Source organism: Dermacentor albipictus, chromosome 4 (genome assembly GCF_038994185.2).
Source record: "Dermacentor albipictus isolate Rhodes 1998 colony chromosome 4, USDA_Dalb.pri_finalv2, whole genome shotgun sequence".
Taxonomy (NCBI): Eukaryota; Metazoa; Arthropoda; class Arachnida; order Ixodida; family Ixodidae; genus Dermacentor; species Dermacentor albipictus.
In genome coordinates this window covers 26,383,507-26,410,862 of record NC_091824.1, presented here as the reverse complement: position 1 = coordinate 26,410,862, position 27,356 = coordinate 26,383,507, and the positions used below count along the sequence as shown (strand labels likewise).

The window sequence follows — 27,356 nt, the reverse complement described above, 5'->3', positions numbered from 1 at the left end:
CGTATCAGAACCACGTTTTTTCGTATAGTGAAATTATAGTGAAATTTTAGGGAAATCCGACGCTATCTGTACATCTTGTGTGTATATCGTACTTTACGATTTTTGTACATATTTTAGCTTGAAACATTTATTTAGTCGCGCACCTTCCTTGCGCCACATGGAAGGCCTGGCTATGGCTGGTCAGAAAATCATTTTCCCCAAACGACGTCCGACGCTGGATGCGGGGCGCCGACACCAACGCCGGATTTTCTGTGACGGGGGGCCTTTCACGCTATCGCCTGCTTGTGAGAACAAGAATAATCGGGGCTGTGGATAATGTTAGCTTCGTAATTATTGATCAGTTTCTTTCTCAATTTGTGTTCTATTTTCTAACAGTCAAAAGTTTACCTCATGGTAGGCTCATGGTAATTCCTGTTTTGTGTTAAAACTAAGCGCACTTGGTTGACAGCGCTGGTGCCCACGCTATCGTTTCTTCCCGTTTTGGTTAATTCGGCTTCTTGGCACAAGCTGCAGCTCACACGTCTTTAGTACTGAAGCACGAAGCACTTCTGCTTAAAATGCTTGGTTCTAGTGCCGAGTCCAGCCACTCACGCTAAATGTCGTCGTGCTTGACGGTCTATGTTAAACTGCTTCTGCGTGCCGAATTAACAAAGCTAAGCGCAATAAATCCCATCTTAACTATCAACATTCCCTTCTTTATTAAGTCACGGCAACGCAAGAAGCGCCGCGAGTCGTTGTTTTTGCCTAGCGTCAAGCTGTGTTCACGGAACTTATGATGATTATGATTTATTTGTATCCACTTTGAAATGGGGCAGTGGAAAATAGTCACCTAGCCTGCTTGGTTGGATCAAGTATGCAATATATGTTTTTGGTTTTCGCATTTTTGCATGCATATCCTTAATATTTTTTGCACTTCGTCAAGACTTCTCTACCTACATTGTACCGCTATATATGCCTCTAACGGAACCAATCGTATCAATCTCTTCCCTGCTTTTCTTTCCACCAGTACTCTGAGCACCTATTGTTTATTTAGATTACTAACCAGTAGGTGTTTCCGTGCACTTCGCATCCAAGCGCTTCTGGAAGGCATACGTTACCTACGGGTCGCAACGGTTGAATCCCATCGCATTCCTTTAGGGTGAGCCGTGTGGTTTCCGGATTTTCACTGCAGCATGCTCATGCTTCATCTTCTTGCGAATATTTGATCCGGTATCTTTTCATCTTTTGGTAAACATCTTAAGCCCCAAATAGCAAGATACTGTCCTTTTTGTTATTGCACAAAATGTTTCTTCTAATTTTTTCCTTCCAATTCTTGCCTCGGTGGTTAGTGACACTATGGCAGGAATGAAATTTTGCCTGCTACCCACTCTCCTTAAGAGTGGAACGGCCTGAGAATGACAGCGCTCGTGCTCCAATTTCTGAGGCCATGCTTCATACCACGGCAATGCGGCACTTCCGGTAGATGACGCCACCGCATGCCCTCGCCGCGAATATCGTGAGTTTTCAAGAGCCTATGACTTCGGTTTAAGGGTTCCTGGAATATATAAACTGCGCTTCCTATTTAAACGCATAAATAAGTGTTAGGCGAGGGAGGTACATTATAGCTCGTATAACCATTTGGTTGACAGTTTAGAGGCAGTCCAAGTCCTTCATAGTGAGGAGGTGAAAGTGAGCTTGATAGACGTGTCAGCGTTGTAAAATGAACCGAACCAAGAAGCTAGCCCTGCGGGAACAAAAGCCAGTGGCCTTCTTTGCAATGCGGCGGATGAAGTGCAATGTGCTCTCACCGTTCTGTGGCGCAGAGCGTATTTATGGGTATGCAGAGCCTGCGTCGTGCATTCGTGCATTCTCAACCTAAGAACGTGAATTTTTGAGGCGGCTTTGAGCATTTGACTATGCAAGTTAAGTTGTATGGGTGTCTGGGAGGGGTGGTGTCGACCTTGTTGGTTAGTAATCACGAAGTTTGTCTTGGTGGCCGAGAGTGTAAAGCCAACCTCTGCGCGTCCGGCAAAGGTGTCCGGAGCTGTTTGAAGTCCCATCTCTTGGCAATGTAAATCTGAATGCACCGACTACCCTATATTGTCTGCGTGCATAAGAAAGAATTGTGTCTGGGATGTTAGCCAGTTTGCAAGGCAGCATTAAATAAGGACAATGTTAAATAGCATGGGGGCCAACACACAGCGCTGCGATATCTTCCATTCCGCGATAAGATGACGTGAGTGTTCCTTACCCACGCGAATGGAGAACGAACAGTGATCTAGGGAGGACGTCACAAAGCTGCACATCTTAGGCGCAAAGTGGAGCGACTGTATGGTGCCGATAATGGCTTAATGGCTAACACGATCGTAAGCATTATACGCATTCATTGCGAGCACTGCTTGGATTCCGCTGGTTCGACCGCTTAAGGCTCATTCACACAAAGCCAACGCGACACCGGCTTCGGTATGCCGAGTGTCGGCGACAGCCTTTTTTTTCCTTCGTGTCGCTGACTCTGTCTCATTGTACCGACACCGACAACCCACCCACGGTCGGTGGAGAGCTCGAACTAGGTGACAGTATCTGTACACACCAGACACACCAGAGCACTGCCTCGTGCGCTTGAGCAAGAGTAACCCCACATCAGATGAGGTGGATTAAGGCTTCCACCGACACTGGGCATCCGGGGAAGTACGGCGAGGTCGAATAAGCCAGCCAAACCAGTGTAGTGGTGAACGAACAAAGCAAGAAACCAGCATTACGCCAGGGAGCGAGAGGCGAACCAGCACGTCCACCACTTGGCACTCATTACACCAAGACAGGAGCGGGACTTGCCTCTTGCGATTACAGGCTGACATATTTACCACAGCCTTGCCAGCAGCCTCAGGCACAGTGCAGTGACGGTGATCTGAAATTCTGGGGGAGGCATAGGCGGTATAGCCAGTGATGCACGGAATACAGTTAATTTCGTGGTGGCGCTAAGCCTACGCATGTAGTTTACCCATGCTAAAGCGACTGCAGGGCTCCCCTACCATAGTGACAAGTCCTCTACAGAGACATTTCTGCATGGTCCTCGGCAAAGTATTAATGAAACCGACAAAGGTTAGTTAGCAGGACCTTCGACAAATATTGTAGTTGCTGCACCACTAGGTGCAATATGGCCACTGTTGGCAGCTTAAGTCATGCGGCTGGATAAGGAGCAGGTGATGCAACGTGGATGGAGACTTGAAGCCTCACCGAGCAGGGCTCTTTGAGCAAGATGCTTGATTTCATAGTGATTCAAATTAATTTACTGGGCTAGTTCCAACAAGTCATCAAGAGGAATTTCCTTTTGTTCAGTAGCGAAAGCCCTATGGACACTCCCCTTTACTTTCACACGAAGACCTCGCTGGCGCTCAGAGTGGTTGGAGGTGGTGCCTCTTCTTCCGTAGTCTACCGCAACGCAAGCCGGCTAGTGTTACATCTCAAAACGGTGATGAGCATCCCTTGGATGTTTCGCACGAGGTAGCCCTTTAACCAGCACCTGCTGGGACGATGACGGGGCCCGACGTAGACTGACGCGCGAACAGAGGAACTCAGTTTGAGGGGACAACAACCGCCGCTCATCGTAGAAGTGGTAACTACCGCGAAGACCACTCTACCTGATCCTGACAATGATAAGCGGACCGTCACGGACAGCCCAATGATCGATAAAAAGGGCCAACATCGACGACTTCGTTGAGAACGGCGTCGACATCAGGTTCCCAGTTAGCCACGTCGTTGCCTCGTATGCGAGCGATCGCGCCCTCGCATGCGAGGTGGAGGCGCCCTCGCATTGGAGGCGGAGTCTGGTGGATCGGGGCGACGTCACGGGCGGGATTTTGCGAATGATTTGACGATTGGCAGCTGCCAAGACACGCTCATCAGATTCCCCAGTCTAGACTCCTAGGGAAGACGACGGTTTTAAAAGCGGATACTTTTAGTGCACTAAGGGTGTGCTGACGTGTTCTCATGACGTTTATTATGCTCCTACATTGAGCGGGCTTCCGTATCTGGAGCCAGTGTAATAATCTAAAGAAAACATTTCAAGCGAAGCGTGCAATGGCTCACAAGTGGCGTTGTCGTGGTCAGGCAAAAAAAAAAAAAGAAACCCAGTTGCTCCCAGAGCGGAGCGGCTGAGGGAAGAGGTGGCTTAATAAGTTGACAGCTGCACCGGCGCTGGATCGTGAGTCGCAAGGGTTCCAGTTGCATGCGCGGGCGCTCACGCAACGAGCGCAACCAATTAGAGCAGTTTCGCTTCCGCCGGGGAGGGAAAGGGCAGAAAAGGGTTTCACACACGCTACGCCGGCTTCGTTTCTGTGCAGTTCAGTCTCGGAAAACGGATTGGATGACCACGCGCTGTGCATTCCCCTGAGGAACGGGCAGCCTTCGACTAGCGGCGGCGAGAACTCGCCCAGTAAGGGGCTCGCCGTCGGCGCACTGGTCAAGCCGCTAGAGCAGCCCGAGGCCAGGCAATCCGGCAGCAACGAGAAGATCCCGTGCTGAGGGAGCCGGAGGCCGAAGCAATCCAGAATTCTTACCTGCGGGTTACTTCATCGTGATGAAGGTCAGTTGCATGCAGGACAAGCTTCGCTTACGCCCATTTTTCGGTAAGGGAAAAGTTGGTTATTTTTCCCCTTCATTCCAACTACCGGACGTACTAAACGAGGTGTCTGGAGGATTCCTAGCCCTAAACGCTACCACGAGGCACAACAGATTCTATATAATTACTTTTCGGTAGGCCAAGGTAGTCATAATAAAGCAAGTACAAATATTTTAGCCTCTTCTGCTCTCGACATGATCGCAATGTTTCAACTTGGGGAGCCTTCGGGATTGCCGCTGGTGATGCCTAAGTACTACGAGATGTAGACATATTTTATATCCTTTTTCCAACAATTTCAACCTTTGGAATGTTAACTTCGTTTCAAATTCGAAATCACTGGTGGATATTGTAAGACCGGCCATATGAATATTTTAGAAACCAATAATTTGATTTCGTGCGTTGAATTTCAAAGTACTTTTCCATGTTGCCCCTGAAGGCATGGTTTTTTGGGATATTGGAAATATTCTCACTCCACTTCAAGTATGATGTTATGTCGATGTCCAAACACACTTTCGAAGGGAAGACAATATATAGCCGTTGACGTCATATGCATATTAAGTGGGTTTTATCTACCTGTTATTGTCATCCCTACTCTCTTCTTTTCAATATTTCTCGTTTACCATTTCGTGTACCATGTCTGAACACTAGCTAATGAGACGTTTAAAGCAGGTTACTCACTATGGTTATCAATTTCATTATATGAAATGCAATCATCTGCTTATTCCAGAGGGCCATTCTAGTGGGCATGTGCATTTGAACACTTGACTCGACCCGTAAGGTAGTGAAGTATGAAAATGGGGACCGATCCCGAACGTACTGCAGTCGAGAAATGTGGGCCATTTCCGTGAGTATGTATTGTCTAAAAGCGTGGGCCGATCCCGAAGGTTGTCGCGTCAGAAAATGTGGACCATTTGCGTGAGCACAGTGCTGTGCGAAAATTGTTGGCACTGCACTACCCCCGTACATAGGTAGTGTTCTAAAAACATTAAGCAGGTCGACGCTCCTCCCGCTCCATCATGCAAGGAGTACGCGACAGGGTTCCGTGCGCAATGACCTCCACCCTACCCCATTCTAACCGTCTACTCACTTTGGAAGGCATTGCCTTTATCAGCTTCAACTAGAGGCTGAATCGCCTTTTAACTTGTTTTCTTTTTCTTTTTGCGGCTTGAAGCTCGCTCTGGGATTCACGAGGTGCCTTCACCGAAAGTAGGCAGCAGTGTGAGGTGGCGTGGCTATGAACGAAACAACACTTTAATGACCAAGCTTACAACAAAAGGAAAACAGGGCCAACAAACGAGTCTACACTTGCAGAAAACGTGTATGTGACACCGACCATTGTCCATGGATTAACTTTATTGCCGGCGGGGCCCATGCGCCACGCATGCGCCCTCACCGCACCGCCTCCTATAGTGGTTTCTTTGGAATTTATTTTTGCTGTCGGCTATTGCATTGACGACCGTGCTTGCTTCAAGTTATCATGAACGTCACGGGTCCAGTTGATCATTCCAAAGCCGCCGCGCCATATACGATGGAGATTACTGGTTTATTTTTCGGGATCACATGTCATAGTTTCGGTAAGCTATAACGGTTAAAAGCACCATCGAGCTCGCTGTCGCCATAGTATTGGTGCGTAGCGGTGCCATCTCTACTACAGCACCGCTATAGAGACGGCGGCAATGTACGGACAGTGCGCTACCTGGGGCTTTATTCTTGACACGCATGTCGACATGTTGACCCTCTGATTAACTGTCGACAGGCCGCGAATTTTAAAAATTCTGCCGGGAAACGGAAGCTTTGCAAATGCAATTCTGCGTTCTCATCAAAATGACGAAACGTGGCGTGGAGCTGCAAATTTTATCGACTAACACTACTTTCTGGTCCTTGGCAGCAATATTACGACTTTACCGCCTTAATAAGAAAGTAAACTGTAGAGTGCAGAAGCCCGTGCAATGCACCTGTAATTTCGCGACTACCGTATGTGCATGGTTCTACCGCGCCACAGATTGTAATGTTAAGTTATATAACCGCCTGAATTCCGAGAAAAATAACTATTGTACCTATTACACTGAGCACATGAAGTATAACGAAGCCTGAGTCGACGCGTACCGTATTGAGCGATATTATAGAACATACAAAGACACACAGACACGTACACAGCTGAATCTTAGCGGCTAGTCGCTATCGTAGTCCAATGAAACCTCCTTTTCGCTGTTTACCGTCCATTGAAAGCCATCTCCAGTTCAATTTAATGCATTAGCAATGCCTCACTTCTTGCAGGCTCGCGGAACCAACGTCTGCAGGTGAACATTCCACGCACCATGCAGCCACCTTGCGATGTCTCCGACTGTCTCTTTCTTCAGACGACGCGTTCGGTGGCAGTGTGGCTAGCTACCTTACACTTAATTTTTTTTTTATGCAAGAATGGGTTTCTTTGTTTTTGTTTCGAGTGGAATTAGTTACATTGTAATGCAGATGCAGATTTAAACGCACCTTTTATTCAAAAAAGGTTCGCATAAGAATCGTACCAAAACGGTATGTGGTGGCGGTCAAAGATAGCCGCCATGTCAGCTTGCCGATTGGCTGAAGGTATTTCCCGTGAGGGGCGTCACAGGAAATCCATCCGTTTCGTAGACATCCATTCGACATTGCGTGAAGTAGCGCTGGGCCACCATTGCAGATATCTTAGATATCTTCCGCCATACATTGTGGTGCGACGAGCCGTGCGAATTACACTTATGAGCGGCCATATGCATCGCCGGCCGAGAGGCATGCGTATCGGTGCGTTTTCCCCGTCGTTTGGCGCCATGAAAATGTGCTCATAACGCGTGCTCACAGCATTCGCACCGATTTCGAGTGGTGCTGGGGTTTCTCTTTTGAGGTAGTCTTTAAACAAGAAAACGCGTTTATTTTACATAATATTGGTGTAACATTAAAAACTTTCTGCGTCTTTTGGCACTTTTCACTGCTGCATTTGTATTGAAATCAAGATTAATGACTATTAGCATCATTGAAGGTTATGATGACGGCGCATACTTATTTATAAAAAGAAATGCACGCAGGGTGGCGCGTCGAAGTTCCCTCCACTGAACTCCACTGGGCAAACCACTGATCTCCCTCCAGTGGAGCTCATTCGTTTGCTCACGCGGTGTGAGTTAGCAGCGAAGTGAACAAGTTGGGCCCGAGCTTAACCCTCCTCTTCACAGATAGGAATAGCGTGGCCAAGAACGTGCGCTCATCCCCACATGGTTGGTCGCGTATGTTGCCTCAAGGTATAAACAAGCGCGTTGGCGCCAACATACGATGACTCATTCCGTTTCTTGTGGACACGCATCCTGGCTAACGAAGCAGGCGAAAGCTTCTACGCATATGACGATGGAAGCGACAAGCATTTTCGACGGAATAACCGACCGCCTTCAGCTAGCTTCTTCATTTTACTGACGAGGGGAAATTCTCTTGCTTTATCATAAAAGTTAGGTTCAGTGCCTACATTAGTTTCTTGGGCGAAACGTCAAATTTGCCGCACGTTACGAAAACAATTCGCGACGATCAGCACCATTTGATAAGTGTTGCGCGTACGTCATGCCTCGACGAAAATGGGTAGATGTGCAGGATATAGACCCTAACCTCGCGGGAGGACACGCTGACGAGCCATCTCGAAACGACTGCACCACAGCGCCGTCCCTGGGACAAAGTAAATAATGGTTGCCCGTCTTCACTAACCAGTGGTCGAGCGGGATTTAACATCACGCGGCCTTCACGGTGTCAACACTTTTTTGTCCTGAAGCGGAAGGCAAAATCTTTTCATGCTTTGAAGTAGTTTCGTGTTGAACAATATTTCTATCAGGTGGCTGACAGTGTCTGCAGTAGGTGGTGATGAGGCGTTTTACGCCCTTTTACAGCAACACAGAGGACGCTGCCACGTTTGATGCCGTCGTGACGCGTAGATTGCTTGCCTCAGCTGACCCTGTTGCCACCATGGTTACAATGAAGGTGTCCAAATCAGCCTGATGCGTGGTACTGAGGGATCTGGAATGGCGGGGAGCTTACGTGTGCTGGTGAGAGCGCGATTGGCTTCCTGAGGTATATGACCCCTGAGGTAGGCTTGACATGCGTCTTGTGAGTCTGTAATGATGATGTGGTCTGGTTTTGGTGATCTTCTCATGTGACCGACGATGTGGTTGAAGGCGAGTGCTATGGCCAACGTCTCCCCTGTGAGAGTAGCCTCGGTTTGGACGCTACACGTGACGCTATTACCCTAATCGTCCGCCACCACCGACACTTTTCTTTCTTTGTTTCTGGTCGCAAGAGCATAGCGGACAGCGTCAGTATAATAGACGGTGCCCTCCGGCTGGGCGTTCAGGAGTTTCCGCAGGTATCTAACACGTGCATCCCGGCGACTATTATGATGCTCTGGATGCATATTGCGTGGTATGGGTGCTATGGTGAGTAAGGCTCGGATGTTTGATGGGACTGGGACATGCTCTCGCGTTGAGGGTGAATGCTGTGGGTAAAGGTTTGCGGTGGCGTTCCAGGAAAGTTGCCGCCGCGTCTCAACTGGCTGGCAAAATTTGCACTTCAGCTGGCCGATCTTAACAGTACCCACACAGAACTAACAGGTTTACTAAGATACTCATAACAGTTGACAGATATTTCTGTAATGATTGAACCCATACACGTAGGCGCTAGTACTGGTTTAAGAATATAAACGAAACATATCTGGTTCGCGCATCGCATGGCCATTAAGACATCTCACCAGAGATGTCCCCTTCGTGTGGGGTGAAGACCAGCAACAGGCACTTCACGACCTACGGCAACCGCTGCAGACGCCTCCCGTGCTCGCACACTTTGATGACGACTCTCCTACGATTCTTTGTACCGACGCTAGTAATGTCGGCCTCGGCGCAGTGTTTGTCCAGCAGTAGGACGGCACTGAAAGAGTGATCGCTTACGCCAGCAGGACGCTATCAAGGACGGAGGCAAACTACTCCACTACTCAAGAAGAGTGTCTCGCACTGGTGTGGGCCGTCCTGAAATTTCGGCCATATTTGTATGGTCGGTGTTTCACCGTTGTCAGTGATCATCATGCACTTTGCTGGCTGACTAATTTAAAAGATCCATCTGGTCGGCTTGCGCGCTGGAGTCTTCGGCCCCAAGAGTTCAACTTCATGATTGTCTACAAATCAGGGAGGCGACACTCCGACGCCGACTGCCTTTCTCGGTCTCCTGTTGAGACTCCAATGCACGACGACGATGACACGGCTTTTCTAGGCATGGTAGTTAGTGTCGCCGTTTCACGCCACCAACGCGAGGACGCAGAACTGGTTCCTCTTTTCGATTACTTAGAGGGAAAGACAAGCAGCGTGCCGAGGTTATTCGCGTGAGGGCTGCCTTCGTTTTGATTGCGCCACAACATTCTCTATCAAAAGAACTTTTCACCTCGTGGCAGCAGCTACCTACTCGTCATTCCCGCATCTCTTCGCGACGAAGTCCTACATGCCTGTCACAACGAGCCGGCCGCTGGTCATTTGGGTTACACCCGCAAATTGGTGAGAATTAGGCTAAAATACTATTGGCCGGGACTTGCGTCGATTGTGAAACGTTACATACAGACGTGCCTGGATTGCCAGCTCTGCAAAGCCCTAGCCGGTAAGCCAGCTGGACTGCTGCATCCTGTTCAGATACCGCAAGTGCCGTTCGAACAAATTGGAATGGACGTTTTAGTTCCGTTTCCACTATCTACTGCCGGAAATAGATGGATAATCGTCGTCACAGATTATCTTACTCGATACGCCGAAACAGGTGCTATCCAACGTGGAACAGCAGCCGAAGCAGCGCGATTTTCCATCGAAGCAGTCGTCCTAAGGCATGGCGCTCCCGCAGTGGTCCTAACAGAAAGAGGATCTACGTTCGCGGCTGGGCTTCTGGACACCGTTTTGCGACTAAGTGGTACCACTCACCGAAAGGCCACGGCTTATCATCCCCAAACCAATGGGCTGACAGAACGCTTGAATAAGACTTTGGCAGACATGATGAGTATGTACATCGACGTCGACCACAAGAAGTGGGACGAGATTTTACCATATGTTACATTTGCATATAACACGGCAACGTAAAGAGACAACACGCTTGACGCCTTTCAACCTCGTTTGGGCCGGGAAGTGAGGACTATGTTGGACGCAATGCTGCCGCACGAGTGGAGTAACGATGAGACTGGTGCCGAAGATTTTCGCAACGCACAGAGGAACCCAGGCAGATTGCGCGTTTCCGAATCCAAGAACAACAGGAATACTATGCCCGACACTACAATGTTCGGCACAGACCCGTCACATACAATGTCGGTGACCAGGTGTGGGTCTGGACTACGATTCGCCGGCGGGGGCTGCCTGAGAAGCTATTGCGAAGATACTTCGGCCCGTATACAGTTCTGCGCTGCATCAGCGATGTGAATTATGAAGTTGTCCCCGGCAGCCATAACTACTCCAAACGCCGGCGTCATCTGCCCGAGGTTGTGCACGTGCTTCGTATTAAGCCATACTTTTCCTCATGACCTCAACTTTGCGCCGTCTACGCACAGCCTTCGGAGTTGAGTGCATCAGGACGATGCCTTTTTTTTTTTTCAAAGGAGGGCCAAATGCCACATCCTACATGGTCGCCGTGGGCATGTGCCAGGCGATGAAAACGACATTGAAGAAGCGCGTGAGTAGAAAAACAGAGACGACAACGAAGTCGCGTGGACTGCTTGGATAAAGTGCTGTTACATGTCCTCGACACCGGCTTTCCCGTCTTCTACTAGGGTGTGAGAATATATATATATGTATGTATATATATATATATATATATATATATATATATATATATATATATATATATATATATATATATATATATATATATATATATATATATATATATATATATACAGTGAAAGCTCGTTAATTCGAACTTCAATAATTCGAATTTATGGATAATTCGAACTGTACGATTTGGTCCGGCCAAGCTCCACAGAGGTCTATGTATAAAAACGTCCGTTAATTCGAACGCGAGAAGGTTCACTCACGGATAATTCGAACTACGCTCACCTGGCACACGGCCAGAGAAAAGCGCCTACTGCCTACACACAAGGCTGTATTGCCTCCGAAACGGAGAGAACGGCGAGAGAAGGCAAAATCGGAAAAAAATCTAACCGACGCGGGGTCAGCCAGAAGGCAGTGGCGGCTGCCGCCTCTCCGTTCTACGTAACCTCCAAGACTTCTTGCCCGTTGCGAATCTCGGAGGCTTTGCAAATCTTGTACAGCTGCTAATGTTGTGCGGAGATGGCACGGCAAGCGCCAAAACACAGCGAATCAAGTACGTCGCAGCTGCGCTTGCAATCAAGAACCAACGAATCAGGGCCTTCGCCACCTTCACATGTTCAGCGTCTTTGTCTCGGCAGTCTTCATCGGTTGTGCACCTCTGTTTTCAACTTAGGAGGTATCGGCCGTCGCGAATCATTGTGATAGTGTTAAGCCTCGGCTAACGTTCGTTTCGGTGGACAACGGTGGTGTGGCGCAGTCGGACCCAGAGATTCGACTTGAAGATGGCGAGTGCCCGCGGCACACGCCATCACTTTCTGACACGCCAAATTTCTGACATGCCCTACTGCTTCCAAATCGCAGTGTACTGTTGCTCTCCTTCACTTTCGTTAGTTCGAACTTTCGTTAATTCGAACTGAAGCGGCTTCCCCTTGCGTTTCGAATTAACGAGCTTTTACTGTATATATATATATATATATATATATATATATATATATATATATATATATATATATATATATATATATATATATATATATATATATATATATTTATATATATATATATATCGGGCGACCACGTTTAGCTGCCTAACAAATGTTAGCGCACAGCGCGGAACGCGCCGTCATGTATCCGAAGTTTCTGGAAAATTATCGATGCTTCTACACGCTGTCTGTTGTCGCCGAACCTTGTGTTATCTGATTCCATCGCCTAACGCGAATGGTGTAGAACTTTGCGGAAGGCACGCGGGTCCCAACGATTAGTCTGTAACGTTCGACGACTGCTGTATAAAAGCCGACGCGCTTGACCTGCTGATAAGATTTTCGACGATCAGCGACTGTGTTCGCCGCTGTCACCGTTCTTTGAGTGTAGCCTGTTTTTGAGGGCACAAGTTCACCCAATAAAACGCTAGTTTCGTCTTCCCCAGTTTGGCTGCTTTTTTGACCGTCACTACTACGTGACATCTGGTGGAGGTGCTTTGCGTTCATGTACCGAACGCCCCCACAAAGCCGTGACCCAAGCCAGAAAGCGGAAGACATCACCAACGTTCACAAGAAACAGCACGGTACAAGCAGGCTGCAAGGACTGCCCCCGGAGCATTGACTTTTGCCTGACTTTTACTGGATGCCCTACACGACGATACAACAACTGGGCACCTCGGATTCTCCCGGACGCTGTCGAGAATACAGGAAAGGTATTACTGGCCGCGTCTGACCGCCGCCATCGCCGAGGCTGTCAGCGACCCAAGACACCACAGACAAGGCCAGCAGGATTACTACAGGCTATCGAACCTCCTCGCCAACCATTCCAGCAGATTGGGATGAATTTGTTGGGGCCGTTTCTAGCGTCAACATCCGGTAATAAGTGGGCGATTGTGGTAACGGGCTATCTCACCCGCTTCGCTGAAACTAAAGCTCCACCGAAAGGCAGCGCAGCTGAAGTGGCGAAATTTTTCATCGAGAACATCCTGCTGCGACATGGTGCCCCAGAAGTACTCATCACCGACAGAGAAACGGCTTTTATAGCAGAGCTCACCCAAGCCATTTTGGAATACGGCCAGACAAGCCACAGGAGGACAACTGCCTACTATCCGCAAACTAATGGTCTCACGGAGCGCCTGAACAAGACCCTCGCCGACATGCTAGCAATGTACGTCGACGTCGAGCACGAGGCGTGGGACGCGGTCCTGCCGTATGTAACCTTCGCTTACAACACGGCGGTGCAAGAAACAACGCAGATCACGCCATTTAAGCTGGTTAACGGCTGGAACCCCACGACGACTCCCGACGCCATGCTGCCGCACGTGACCAACGAAGAGAATCTTGACGTCGCTATCTATCTCCAGCGCACCGAAGAAGCCCGACAGCTTGCCCGCTTATGGATCAAGAACCAGCAGCGTACCGACAGCCGACACTACAACCTCTGACGACGCTACGTCCAGCACCAGCCTGGCGACAGTGTTTGGGTTTGGACCCCAATACACCAACGAGGACTCAGTGACAAACTATTGCGACGCTATTTCGGACCCTACAAGGTCACCCGACGTGTTGGCGAACTGGACTATGAGGTCGTGCCAGACTGCATTTCGCAGTCACAAGCGGTGCCACGCACGATCTGAAGTGGTCCACGTAGTGCATCTTAAACCCTTTGACGCACGCTGACAAACTTCCTTATTTTGTTGTTTCTTTCCTACGGGTGTTTTTGTTTAATAGTTTCGTTTGTTTGCAGCATCTGGTCGGGGCTTTTTAAAAGGGGTGTACTGACACGTGTACTTATCTTTAACGGGCGACCACGTTTCGCCGCTTAACAAATGTTCTCGCACAGCGCGGGACCCGCCTGCATGCATCCGAAGTTTCTGGAAAGATATCGATGCTTCTATCCGCTGTCTGTTGTCCCCGAGCCTTGTGTGTTATCTGATTTCATCGCGTGACGCAAATGGTGTAGAACTTTGTGGAAGACACGCGGGTCCCAACGATTAATCTGGAATATTCGACGACTGCTGTATAAAAGCCGACGCGCTTGATCCGCTGATCAGATTTTGGACTATCGCCGACTGTGTGCGCCCCTGTCGTTGTGCTTTAAGTGTAGCCTGTTTTGAGGGCACAGGTTCCCACAATGGAAGCTATTTTTGTCGTACACAGTATTGCTACTGTTTTCTTTAATGTAACTACTACGCGGCAGTATATATATATATATATATATATATATATATATATATATATATATATATATATATATAATGTGTGTGTGTGTGTGTATAGGAAAACAGCAAAACTGTGAATGGCGAAACTAATTCTTCGTTGGGCGAACCTGGCCCTCAAAAATATAGGCTGCACTCAAAGTACAGTGATAGCGGCGAACGCAGTCGGCGATCGTCGAAAATGTGATCTGCCGGTCAAGCGTGTCGGCTTTTATACACGAGTGATCGAATGTTCCAGAGTAATCGGTGGTGCCCGCGTGCCTTCCAGAAAGTATTCTATACACTATTCGCGTTACCCATGCAATGAGATTTCACAAGCTTCCGTGACAACATAATCATCCATAACATTCGAGAAACTTCCGATAGACGAGCGCGCGTCCCGCGCTGAGCTATGGCAGTAGGTAGACGGTGAAAAGCGCTTATCTGTAGAAAATAAACAGGGCCACGTGTAAACGTGTATTTATATGGGATTCGAAAAGGTGATCGGGCCCCTCAGCCCCACCCGGGAAAATTACAACTTTCCGTCTATGACGGCACTGGTTAGTTTAAGCTGTTCGATTATGATAACGGTTTATACAAGAAATGTAGAAAGGTGGCAGAAAGGTTGGGCACGACGATTACATTACACAAGGAATATATTGCGCTCAGTCTAAGAATTACCAATGAATACACCATTAAGTGCATTGGCAACGTCATACGGACGCATGAAAGGGTGTCCTTGATATTGGAAGTCATATTTTTTGAGTCGCATATTTTCCTGTTCAAAAAATAATCTTCTATTTTCAGTTGCTAATTTGTAGTATTACCGGCTTGATGGATAATATGATCATAGTACTGGCCTTTTCTTCTCTGAAACACTTATTGAACATGTCACAAGAAGTAGAGTATTTACACTTAACACAGAACAGACATTCCTTTTTAAGCATTTTTATAGGTTTTACTTTTCCGCGTGCAGATTAAAAGAGCGTTATTGAGCCAAGGATTGTATTGGATGGATATACATTTTTACACTTTACTGTGGCAGATGCAGCTTGTAAACAGCCTTTTATGATAGACAAACATGCATTGTAAGTCATGTTAGCATATGTAAATGAAACAGCAGATGACCATTATATATTTCTGATGTTGTCAACAGAAATGCTTTCTGTCGGTTAATTTCTTGTGAAAAGTTGAGATTTGTGCAATAGCGGAGAACAGAAATTTAAAGAAAATGGGGTAGTGGTCAGTTATGGAAACTTGAATTCCGCAGACATCATGGGATACAACGTTAACGATATGTGGTCAATGAGGATGTGTGAATTACCAGGAACACATTTTATGGGAAGGAATATAAGGGGTGCATAACCACAGCCCAAAAAGCGGTTATTGTAGCGGGTATACTGGCTATTGTCTAAAAGGTTGATGTCCCTCATGATGGCAATGCTCTTCTGTTCCACAGACAGGGCGATAAATAAGTAGCGCATGTAATTCTTTACAAAAATTTGATACGAATGGTGACGGTGAACGATGAATGCAGCCAATATTAATTTTATTGGTGCTTGATGGCATTGATGACTCTATTTTTATCCGCACTGATCCACAGCTTTCGCAAGAAAGCTTAGGGTCGGTTATCCCTCTGTAGGACACTGTAGGTGAAATGAATATTGCGGCTCCACCATGGTTTCTCGAGAAGCGAAAACAATGTTCAGCAGCATATAAAGGAAAACAAAATACATTATTGTCGTCAGGAGAAAGTGATGTCTCTGACATGCAGATTAATAAGAAAAGATGGCCTAGTGACGTCAGCAGACCACAGATTCTCTCACGGGTTATTTCGATACAGTGTACATTGAAATGAATAGCTGACATACAATATTCGGAGATAAAAATTTGCGATATTGAGGAGAAAAAGTGAGATCCCATGGTGGGAGTAGGCTAGCGTGCTCATAAGTAGTACCAATCTAAGGAAAGAGAGACAGAACAACGAAAGATGGAGCAGCAGCCCCCAAGTTACATAGGAGACAGCCCTCTGATTTGTTTTCCTGGGTTTGATCTGGCAGTGGTCTAACTACAGGTGTCGTCAGGGGTTCGCCTTAATGAGCGACAGAGCTTTAGAACAGAGCTTCTTGTTTTCGTGAGCTAGATGGTCATCTGCAAAAACTGGGAATTCTGTAGACCACAAAGTATAAGGTCCTTCGTGCCATCGCCTGTCTCTCGTATCTTAATAACGAATTCCTACTTCTTTTCATAAGAATGGAATCCAGCAATGATGTTTTTGTTCGCGCCCGCATTAGTGGGCACGCAGTGCACGACCTCAATGCGAATTTTGAGGACGGGGCAGTTTATCCTTGTCCCCAGAGCTTTGACTACGGCTGCACAATCTTTGCCCTCGCTGCGAGGAATAGCCTTAAGCTCAACAGTATTAGGCTCACATACTGCGCCAGGTTTTCGACTGGCTAGCGGCAATTATCAGCGTACAAACAGCAGCACATACAAGCCTACCGTAGCCTACAAACCGTAATGGCCTGTGATGACATGATGGAAACCTGTGATGAAGTGGTGTTTTAATGTTTCCTGCACCGATCGTGTTTTCTATCTATCGTAGCTTATATACAATAAAGAATGGTTGTTAGCGTGGTGTCGTCTATACTTTACGTCTTGTATTTCCCACTATTCGATGCCCTTCAACATACACCAGCCAGCCCGGTTTAGCTCACTCCGGATGATGTAGCTTACTCGGGACGAAATTAAAACAAATACGGCAAAAAATTTCTCTAAAATGTACACCACGCTTCTGGTCGAGTCCCGCATGAATTGCCCCAGCCATTCTGGGTGTGCGTATCAGATACTTTCGCAAACAAGCACGAATCTTCACAGGAAGTCACAGGAGACAATAGACACGCAGCCGGCGTGGTTTTTCCGTTACGTTCTCGCGTGCAACACTTTGGCATCGTCCTTATGTTTTCTCAACCTTAATGTGTTTGTGCATTTTTTGAAGAGCCAGACACGTAGGATGTGCTGTGCGCGTGATGGGCGTTCACAAACGCATCACTAAAATTCCTCAGGCAAATGACACACCTCGCGTTAGCGTCTTTCCAATGCCAAAGGTCCTGAGTGGGTCTGCCGCGAAGGATGCTTATCGCCATGGAAGACGTGTTTTTCAATGTCGGCTCGACAGCATTGACGCGCTTTCGCCTAATGTACCAACCTGTTTCAGCCGCATCGCCCAGAGACAAAAAGAAGGAAACGCCCACCAGTTCACCTGCTCTGCTGCCATCTTCCTTATCTGAGAACGCTTCGTGTGCTTCGCCTCGTAGCTCACACGCGGTACATGTCGGCTGGTTCTCATACTTCGAAAAAGGCGTGGCGCCAGTCTGTTTTTAACGCTCTTGTACGCGAGCTGCGCTTATTCCTTCGTTGTGCAACAACGCAACATGAGCAGCGCACTCCGCTTCGACAAAACAGGAAAGCGGTGAAAAATTCGGGGTGCACCAATTCAGTCTCTTTTTATCAGAGAGAGTTTATAGGAAAGCATCTTCGTCATGGTGTCCGACTGCGCGAATGCCGGGTCGAAAGAATTGCAAATATTTGGTTGAAAGCAAACCCGCTGCAGATTCAGCATCAATAAGCCAAATATATGATTTTCAGGCTCAACGAAAAATTGTGTGACATTGTTTTAAACAAACATTTCATGATAATGTCTTACAATATACGAAGTGTGTAAAATTTCTTGGCATGTGCACCGAAGAGTCCGATACAGTAAGTTAAATGCTGTTCGTGTGGATCAGAGTGAAGGTACTGGTAAACGGTTCTGGGCATCACCAATAGGCGTTTCGAGCCTGTGTATTGCACTAACGACGAGAGCATTGCCCATTCTCGCGGTCTCTAAATCAGACCGTAAGGAGACATGTTTTTTGATTTTATGAGTACGCCCCTCCAGATCAGTAATGCGTTTGCTCAGAATGGTGATAGCTTCACACGCAGACATTATATGAATTTTCGATTCGGAACCTCATTCATTACCTCCGACTCACCAGCTGAAAAGAAGTACATTGGTTCGGCTTGCCCAGCATCGGAGTTAGGCCACGGGTAGCATTCCACTTCGCCCGACATCAATATAGCACTGATCGCAACAGAACACTCATGCGTGAAAGAAGGCAGCAGTGCGGGCTCGGAACCTTCGGCAGAAGAAGCAGGAATTAGTTGGTAGACTCCCTAGAAAAAGTTCATTTCCATTCCACTTTGTTAAGGTGGATGACCACCGAAGCTGTGCATGTGGTGCCCTCAATGGGGAACTAACTGTCCATTGCCGTGCGTCAAAGGCCGTATGCAAATAAATGGAACGCGAGGTGCCAATAGTCCCTCTTCCAGAATGTTGATGCACGGAATATGATGAGGCACCGGCGGTATGCATACCCATGTATTTCAAAATGCGGCACACCTTTTACTATCGAATCCCGGCACGTGGAAGATACACGCGCCTCACCGCACTCCGAGGGCGCACACTGCTTCACTCTAGCCAAGGCGATGGTGGGTTGGTCGACGTCCCGCAGTGTAGTAATGGCTATGAGGTCACTTGAATGCCACACGCGGCCACACACAACACAGGCCACACAAAAGTAGTTCCCCACAAATGCCCTATGAAACTTGACCATTGCCCCGGCGAAACCTTCCGAGTTGTAGGGATTGGGGCCACATGGATGGTTCGCATTTCTTTCCGCCTCGCGGTCCTGGCGGGCAGCACGCTTACGGCACCGCCAACCACGGGAGAGCGGAAGTAAAGGAAAGAAGTTACGCAAGCGCTTAGAATACCGACAGAGAGAGGGCGGTGCGGATGTAGACATGACCGACGCGGATCAAAGTGTAGTATGTGTTCATATCAGCTTAATATCTGATACGAGTTATATTCGGACCTAAGATATTAAACTTACTTTTTTCAAACTGGGGGAGTGCTTAAAACCTGCATCACTTCCGCCGAGGGTCGGCCCGGTATTGCAGAATCTTCGCCATCAGCTCACGTATGGGGAGAAACTCTTGACGTACACCGCTCGATAGAAGCGCCCAATTTTCACAGAACATAGCAATAAACTTTGTAAAGCAATACACACTTAGCAATACACTTAGCAACACACAGCATCGGCGTAAAAATGTTCAACGGTTTACTAACTTGTATGGCAAGAGTGAACCGTTCTACACAGGTGCACACCTGCCGAGCCATAAAAGTGTCACCGAAAGTTCGTTCTATTTCATATCTGCCCAAAATGTTCACGACAAGTTTAACCGTGCTTCCGTGATGGTGCTGCGCAGATCTGTCGAACTCGAGGAATGACAATGGCTGCAACGGCAGTGCAGCTGGATATTCAGGGGCGCAAACAAGCACCCAGTGACAAGTAGTAATGCCATGTCCACTTGACTATGCCCGACATTGTGATGGTGCTGCCAAAGAAGCCGTCGCTAGAGCAGGAAGCAACATATGCACGAATGCGCACTCAGTCTCATACATGAAAAGAATGAATTCTCGGGTTCTACGTGCCGAAACCGCGATTTGATTATGAGCGACGCCGTAGTGCGGGAAGACGATTATTTTTTACCACCAGGGGATCTTTAACGTCCCCTCAATGCATGGTACATGGACGTTTTTGCATTCCGCCCCTACTGAAATGTGGCTGCCGCCGCCCGGAATTGAAGCGGCGACCTCGTGATTAGCAGAGTAGCAGTGCAGCCGCTAAGCTACCGCAGCGCGTTTCATGACACGACTGAAACAATTTGCTATTTTCGTCTGTGCACAGCGGCCGAGTACACGCGTTCTGTGCTCCACACGGCATCAAGAAATCGGAAAGTACATGATTCCTCAATGTATCAAGATATACTTCATACTTTCTTGTGCCCCCCGCCCCCATACGCTTGCCATTCACACTAGTTTCAATGAAATCATCAGTATTGCCTTGGTCTTCATTACACTGTTGTGTAGACGTCCAACAGTGTGAGCCGTTCACACAGTGTTTTTATTTCGCTTACGTTCTTAGCAGTGCAGTGCATAACTGGGAACTTGCCAAATATTACAGATGTGGCCTTTCTGGTGGATAGGCATTAACCTTGGAAAAGGCTGCTCGCTGCGTAGAATGACGGCAGACGCAATATAGGGGCGTGCCGCCGTGATTTTTACATGGTTATTTCATACTGCTTGTCCGAACCTTCGTTTCACATGGATTTCAACGTGTGCGTTGAATCTGTTTAAATCCCACCACCCTCACTTCCTTCTCTCCCGGTGATGTCGACGCGTGATGGGCGTTTTCGGCTGTCACGGCAAGGCCCTAACATTGCTGTTCTTTAGATCTCTCTTGGCAACAATTTCCTGCGATCTCTGCGGCCAAAGAAGTGTCTGATGTTTGCAGCGTCAAGCACCGCTCTGATAAGAAACGTGTTTTCAAGTACTACCAGCTTAACTCCGGCCATTTTTCATTAGAGCCTTGATACGCACGGTATCCCAGAAAAGTACACTTCAAGCCGCCTGAGTATTTTTCTTCAAGCGCTAGCTTGGAAACGTCCCACTCGGAAACGTTTCTCTCTCATCTCTCACACCTCGTACACTCTCTTCTCTCACTGGTGGAACCAAACTGCATCACGAGTGCGCTTCCGCCAATTAAAGGGGACGGTTCACTCACGTGACGAAAAGCTCGGTTCCCTGGGACACCACCAGCTGGTATATCCTCTCGTCCTCGTTGGTGGGTCTCACCGATCGCGCCCCCAACATTATGTAAGTTTTGGCTCAGCGCGGTCACGCCTCGCCTTCCCTTCATAATGTGGTACCTGCGCGGCCGTTGGCTGTCGCGTCGCGTTAAATGAATGGTGTTTACGAGAGCACCGGCAGCTATGGCTCGGTCGGCGTGCTGCTACGGCGGCGTACACTTAAAAAGCCAGCGAACGCTGAAGCACAAAGCATGGGCGTAGAATGTTGAACCACAAAGCTATAGAACATCATTTGCACTCAATTGTCATTTAGGGGGCAGAACCCGAGATCCCGAACTCATTTGGTGAGTCCAAGATCGGGCGAGCTGGGCGTGTCAGCCTGTATAACTCTTGATCATTCGCATTGCACACCCTGAATCATCGCGCGCTTTTTCGAAGCGTCGTTTTCTCCCAGGATATCGCATAATCTGAGTCGTCACGCCCTTTGCCGGCGTTCAATGTCCTTCGTCGTAGGCTGAGAAGGAAGTGGTTCTTTCATTCGTGGCATGCACCGCACTTCCTCCAGGCTCTCAGCCATTCTACACACACCATTTTGTCAGCTTTGTTTCAACATGAAAATGCAACGTAAGGAACCATGGCAACATGTAGGGAATCTCTTCCGAGTAACAAAGGACCTAATAAAGAAATGATAAGCATGAAAGTGTCTAACTCAAGAGAACAGATAGAATTCGCTGAACTGTCAAAACTAATAACTGAGAAGAAAGTAAGATATATTAAGTAAGATATTTTAAGGTATTAAGGAAGATTAAGGAAACTGTAAGAGATGGTCGCAGCATGAAATCAGTGAGAGAAAACTTGGCATAGGATAAGGCAGGATGTATGCAGTGAAAGGTGAGCGGGGTAATGTCATCAGCAATTTTGATGATATAGTAAAGGAGCAGAATAATTCTGTAATGACCTGTAGAGTACCTATATCAGCTCCGCAAACATCATTGTAAATAGTGACAAACCGAATACAGAGGATCCTTCTATAACTAACGATAATGTTTGGGCGGCCTTGCAACACATTACCGGGAGAAAAGGGGCAGGCGAAGATGCAGTAACAGCAGATTTAATTATTGATGAAGGAGATATGTTTCAATAGCTTGCAGCCGTTCATATGCAATGCATCACGAAAAGGGTATTGCTATATCCTTTTCATTAATTATAGTTAAGTATAGCCGTTTCATTTCAACACTTGAGACATGCTACAGGAAGGCAGAATATGAGTTAAATGGCTGCCTTGAACACATAGGAGATGACCTCTGAGCGAGGATTGCCGTTCATTAGCTGCAAATAAAAAATAGGCAAGGAAAATTATGCATATTGGAACTCTTGTGGAGCCGCTGTTCCAGCTTACACTGTGACGGTGCTGCGTGTGCCACGCAGGCCTGCGGCTTTTTGTGGCCGGTCGTTGACGGTCGGACATTTGCCACCGTTACGAAGGAGCCAATGCAAAGGGCGCGTGCTTTAGGACTTCACCGATGAACATCAACGAGAAATACCTCATTGGCAGGGATATAAGGCGAGTCTGTTCTTTTCGAAATCTACGGCATTAGAAAGCGCCTCTCAATATATTTGGTTTCGTGACACGAAATAACGCGTTTCTTTTTTTCTTTTGAACCTTGATCTAGACGATCGGCGCTGTTGGGAGGGCGCGTCAAACGAGTGGTCTTCGAAGTTGCGCTGTTTCTCACAGTCAAGAGCTCTGCGTGTTCGATAATGCTGTGAAAATCGCTGAAGTACTGCCTGTAGAATCACTTTGCTGTGTGTCACGTTGAACGACGCCCTTCTCATCGACAGTGACATACGCGCCAGCACCCGTCCTTTGACTTTATGATGTGACGGCAGTGCGCAGTAACGGTGAGTAGAGCCCTCCTGCCATCCGCGTCGATGCGCTGTTTCCGCTTTGAAGGAACGATCACATTGCCTTATATATGTAATATATATTCCTTTTTTTTCTTCTGCGAGACCAAAAGTTCCTTCTCGCGTTATATTCGCGGTTGCGTTATTTATCTGCAAATACAGCCAAACAATAAAAGAGCTTTTATGCAAAAATATTTCTCACGAACTTATAGCAATGCCATTTGGAACAATAAATAGATAATTCTTCAAAGTTCAGTAAACATGCCTTGGCTATTGAGGAGGTGGGGAAAATAAGCAATGGGTGGCAACGGAAATGTATTACTCAGTTCCTCTGTACAATTATTGGCTAGACATTGGTTAAAGCTGTGCGCATAAGGAAATATTAGGGCATGCCTCCAGGTACAACTTTTGCTTGGGCTAGTTGGTTCATGCTTGACTGTGTAAAGAGCAGGGCGCAAAAATCAGAACAGAAGAAGAACACAAGGCGCTGGTTCTGTCGTTTGTGTTCTTCTATCCTGATTCTTGCGCCCTGCTCTTTACACACTCCAGGTACGGGAACTTTGGGGTGCTGAAGGTTTAGATGCTGTGCGAGAGTGATGGGGACGGACGACCCCGTCTCTTCCTGTGGTGGCTGTAGGCGAAAGCTCCGGCGCCGCTGCGGATGTACAGGGCCAAAGGCCAGGTAGTTTACGGAATTAAGCATTGTTACAATAAACGCTACGCAAACGTTCTAGCTACTTCGAAATGCATGCGCTCAAGCGAATCATTCATTTAGTAAGGTGAATAGCTTTCTTGAAGGATTCCGTTGCTCGCTTACGTTGAGTCATCGTTGATGCTTTCTGGGCAATTTTTTTACTGGTGTTTTGATTGACCTTCAGTTTGCATTAGTAGTCTTGCGTTAGGTTGACATGAGCTAGGGGCCCGTACTCACGGATAATCATGCAATATTGACACGGGTAGCGACAAAGATAAATGACAATGTATTTGTTACTTGCATGGTAGCATGGACACAGCCAGTATGGCGGACAGTCTAGCCTAGCAGCGCTGCTTTGTCGTATTCTTCCCGTTGATGATCGTCCTAGGCGTCGGCCATACTGCTCACAGCCCTTTACCATATTTCGGACTCTTACTAGGATAGAAAATTCTATACTCGACCACCTCAAACTAGAAGAAAGTACCTGCGTTTTCTTACTGCTCAGCAGTAAGTTCTAAAGTTGTAATGTCAGTCGCATGTGCCAGTAGCTAATCGCTCTATTACATCATTTAAAATATAAATTATTTCCTCTCTCTTTTGGACAGGGAGTTCACGTCATTCGCGTCACAAGAATATTTAAAGGAAGAGTCTTATTTTTTGACGTTTAGTATCCTTTCTTGCGAATATTGGAAACGCTCTGTAAATATCTAAGTAAATGTGAGTAAACCACTGCGTTATCGAAACCCTGCCTAGGCCCTCTCTAAATGGGCCTCATAATTAGAGTCGGGTATTGACTATCCTTTGCTAAGATCTTACCGAGGGGTGTATAACGATTTGATTTGTTTTCGTGCTTGCGCTTCCCGTGATTACGCTCCTCACAGAAAAAAAAAAGAGCGTCACTAGCTCTCTGCCTCGGTTCACCTGCGTTGACGATCCGCTTGGGCTTATAGGTCCGGCGCACTGTTCTTTCTTTGCTATAATGATGAAAGACTCGCGGAAATAGCTCGGGCGCGTTTCTCCGCGCTTGCCCACGGATAAAATTAATTAACAGGGAGTACAATGCTCGACAACAAGCTTTGGTACAACTAAACACCTTGAACCTATTATCCCTGGCTGTTTTGATCTCCCCAGGCTTCAATCCATTGTAACAAGCTGTCAACACGCGAGCGTTCTTTATCCTGCAAAGGCTCCGTCCAGTATGCCATCTAGTGCAAGAGGAGGCGCGGCTAAAGCTGCATCAACACGGAACTCTGACAGCCTGTCCGTAGTTACGTCCTTCAGAATGAAAAACTGATTGACTCGGGAGGTGTGGTTTAGCGAACAAACGAAATAGTGTAGCTCGAAAGAACGTCGTGGTGGAGGGCCCCAAATTAATATGAACCACTTGAATTTTTTTATCAAGTACGTATATGTGAGTACACGGGCATTCATTAATTTACCTCCCCCCCCCCCCACCCATCTCAACGTGTCCGAACCGGCTGCGTATAGACCTCACGACCATCTATTTTAATTTGCATTTATTTCTGGAGCAGGACGAAGCTAGAGTCCGGTCATTAGTGTGTTCAGCAGAAATGGCAGAGGTTATTTAGTTTTTCGTAGAATATCTGAAAGATATCGGTTGAACGTATTACCGAAACCGCCGGAGACAATCCAACAGGACGACATGAATATACCGCAATTGAAGAGTGGGGTATATTGAGTGGGCTAAATGTTAAACAGAAAGCGTTGACGAGGGATCTCTTGGGCTCTGGCTTGATAACGCTAGCGAGTGATATGAGAAAAGGGGTGCCAGTTTCGCTGAATAATAGGAAAGACATGTTTTACTCATGTTATGATTTTGTAACTTAGTGAGGATACGTGAAAGTGTTGTGACGGCGGAATATTAAATTTGAGCGTGTTGCAGGGGAGTGAAAGGAGCAGGACTTGTATAATGTCCCATGATAATATTATTGTTGTAATGCATTTTACCAAAATGGCACAGGCATGACAAACAGTCCCATAGGTGCAGCAGGCGAGTAAGGCTATTATTGGACTTCATGCTCTTACGCCGGCAATGCGATGATAGGCACAATGAAACAAGCCGAGCGATACTGCGTACATTCAAGCTTCTTGATTTGTGTAGCCTGACAGGGGTTGCACTTCAATGAAGTGTATTTCCAACTAAGTAACTAATTGATGCATCGCGGCTTTTTAAGGGCTGTGGGAACCAATGAAACACTTCCTTTGAGAAAGCCGGGTATGCACTTATATAGATTAAAACATGAAGGAGTAGACGTGCAGTTTTGAAAACGTGTTGTTAATAATTCGGGCACAGATGTATGTTGAAGTCCACCTATTTGATTAACTAAGTACAGATATAGTTTTGTCATTTTTTCGAAAACATTACACAGTAAAATTTTTGTACTAGCTTCAACAACTATAGCAATGGTTGTTTAGGAAAGGTAAATGCGTTATTTTAAAACTAGGCAACGTAAGTGTTTGACGCTATCTTATACTGCTCACTCTTGCGGACCTTATAGCCTCACGAAAAACTAGCCTTTTTTACCTCAGACGCTGTTGTTGTATACGTCTTTCGCAGTCTTCTGCTGCACGAATCCATTACATCGCCTCACATAAGAAACCCTGACCCCTACGCCTGTCCACTTCAGTTGAAACGGGCAGCTTGTTCTAATCAATTTACCCCACTGAAGCGCCAGGGTAATCATGAATGGTTTTGTCGACTTTGTTAAACTTTATCTCACCTAGGCAGCAACGTTCAGGCGTTATCTCGACGGTCTTCTTGAAAATGGTTCTCAATATCAAGGAATGACGATCGCTTAGTTTGCGATGAAGACTTTTAGATTTCTGTGCCGAGGCTGTCTCCAATGCTCATTAGAGTTTTGGATTAAAATTCCGTGCATTTATCATAAGTGCCCTAGAATTAAGGAACCGTTAAAGAAAAGCCGAACCTAAAAGTCATTCCAAAATAAAGTTTGCATTCACTCAGACTGTGCAATGCGACTTAGCACAACTGTTTCATGAAGTTCAAAATTACGAGAAAAGTCTCTTTAGTTAACATCTTCCTAAAACAATAGGGCGGAATGGACAAGGATTCATACAACACGAGCTAGTCTTGTGTGAATTTTTGGCTGTTCGTTTACGAAGTTGTGAACCTACCAATTTGCTCCGCTTGCTGTTCTTCGCTGAGGTTAGCCAACAAATCAAATATGTATGGGAGGAATTAAACGTGGGAGAAAGCATGGGCGTTTGGGATAGGTTCAGTGCCTCATCAAATTTGTCAAACATTTATCTCGTCCTCACAAGGACTCTAGTATTTAACACTTTTGTCTCCTGCATTCGAGGCATCGGGTCACTTTGATTAATCAACGGCAAATATATTCGGAGTTTAACTACTCATTCTTTCCCAATGTCATCTACACATAGAATAGCGCAACTAACGATGTCGCTGCCTACAATTCCGAAGGCATCCTACGTGCGTTGGTTGCCTGGTATAACGTT

General features: G+C 47.0%; 1 non-coding gene across 1 annotated transcript; it reads left to right on the top strand.

Moving 5' to 3' along the window:
• The first annotated feature begins 19,409 nt into the window (after window positions 1-19,409).
• Window positions 19,410-19,592, top strand: LOC135905302 (U2 spliceosomal RNA). Its single transcript, XR_011514343.1, has one exon. It is a non-coding gene; the product is annotated as a U2 spliceosomal RNA (small nuclear RNA).
• Window positions 19,593-27,356: the final 7,764 nt, after the last annotated feature.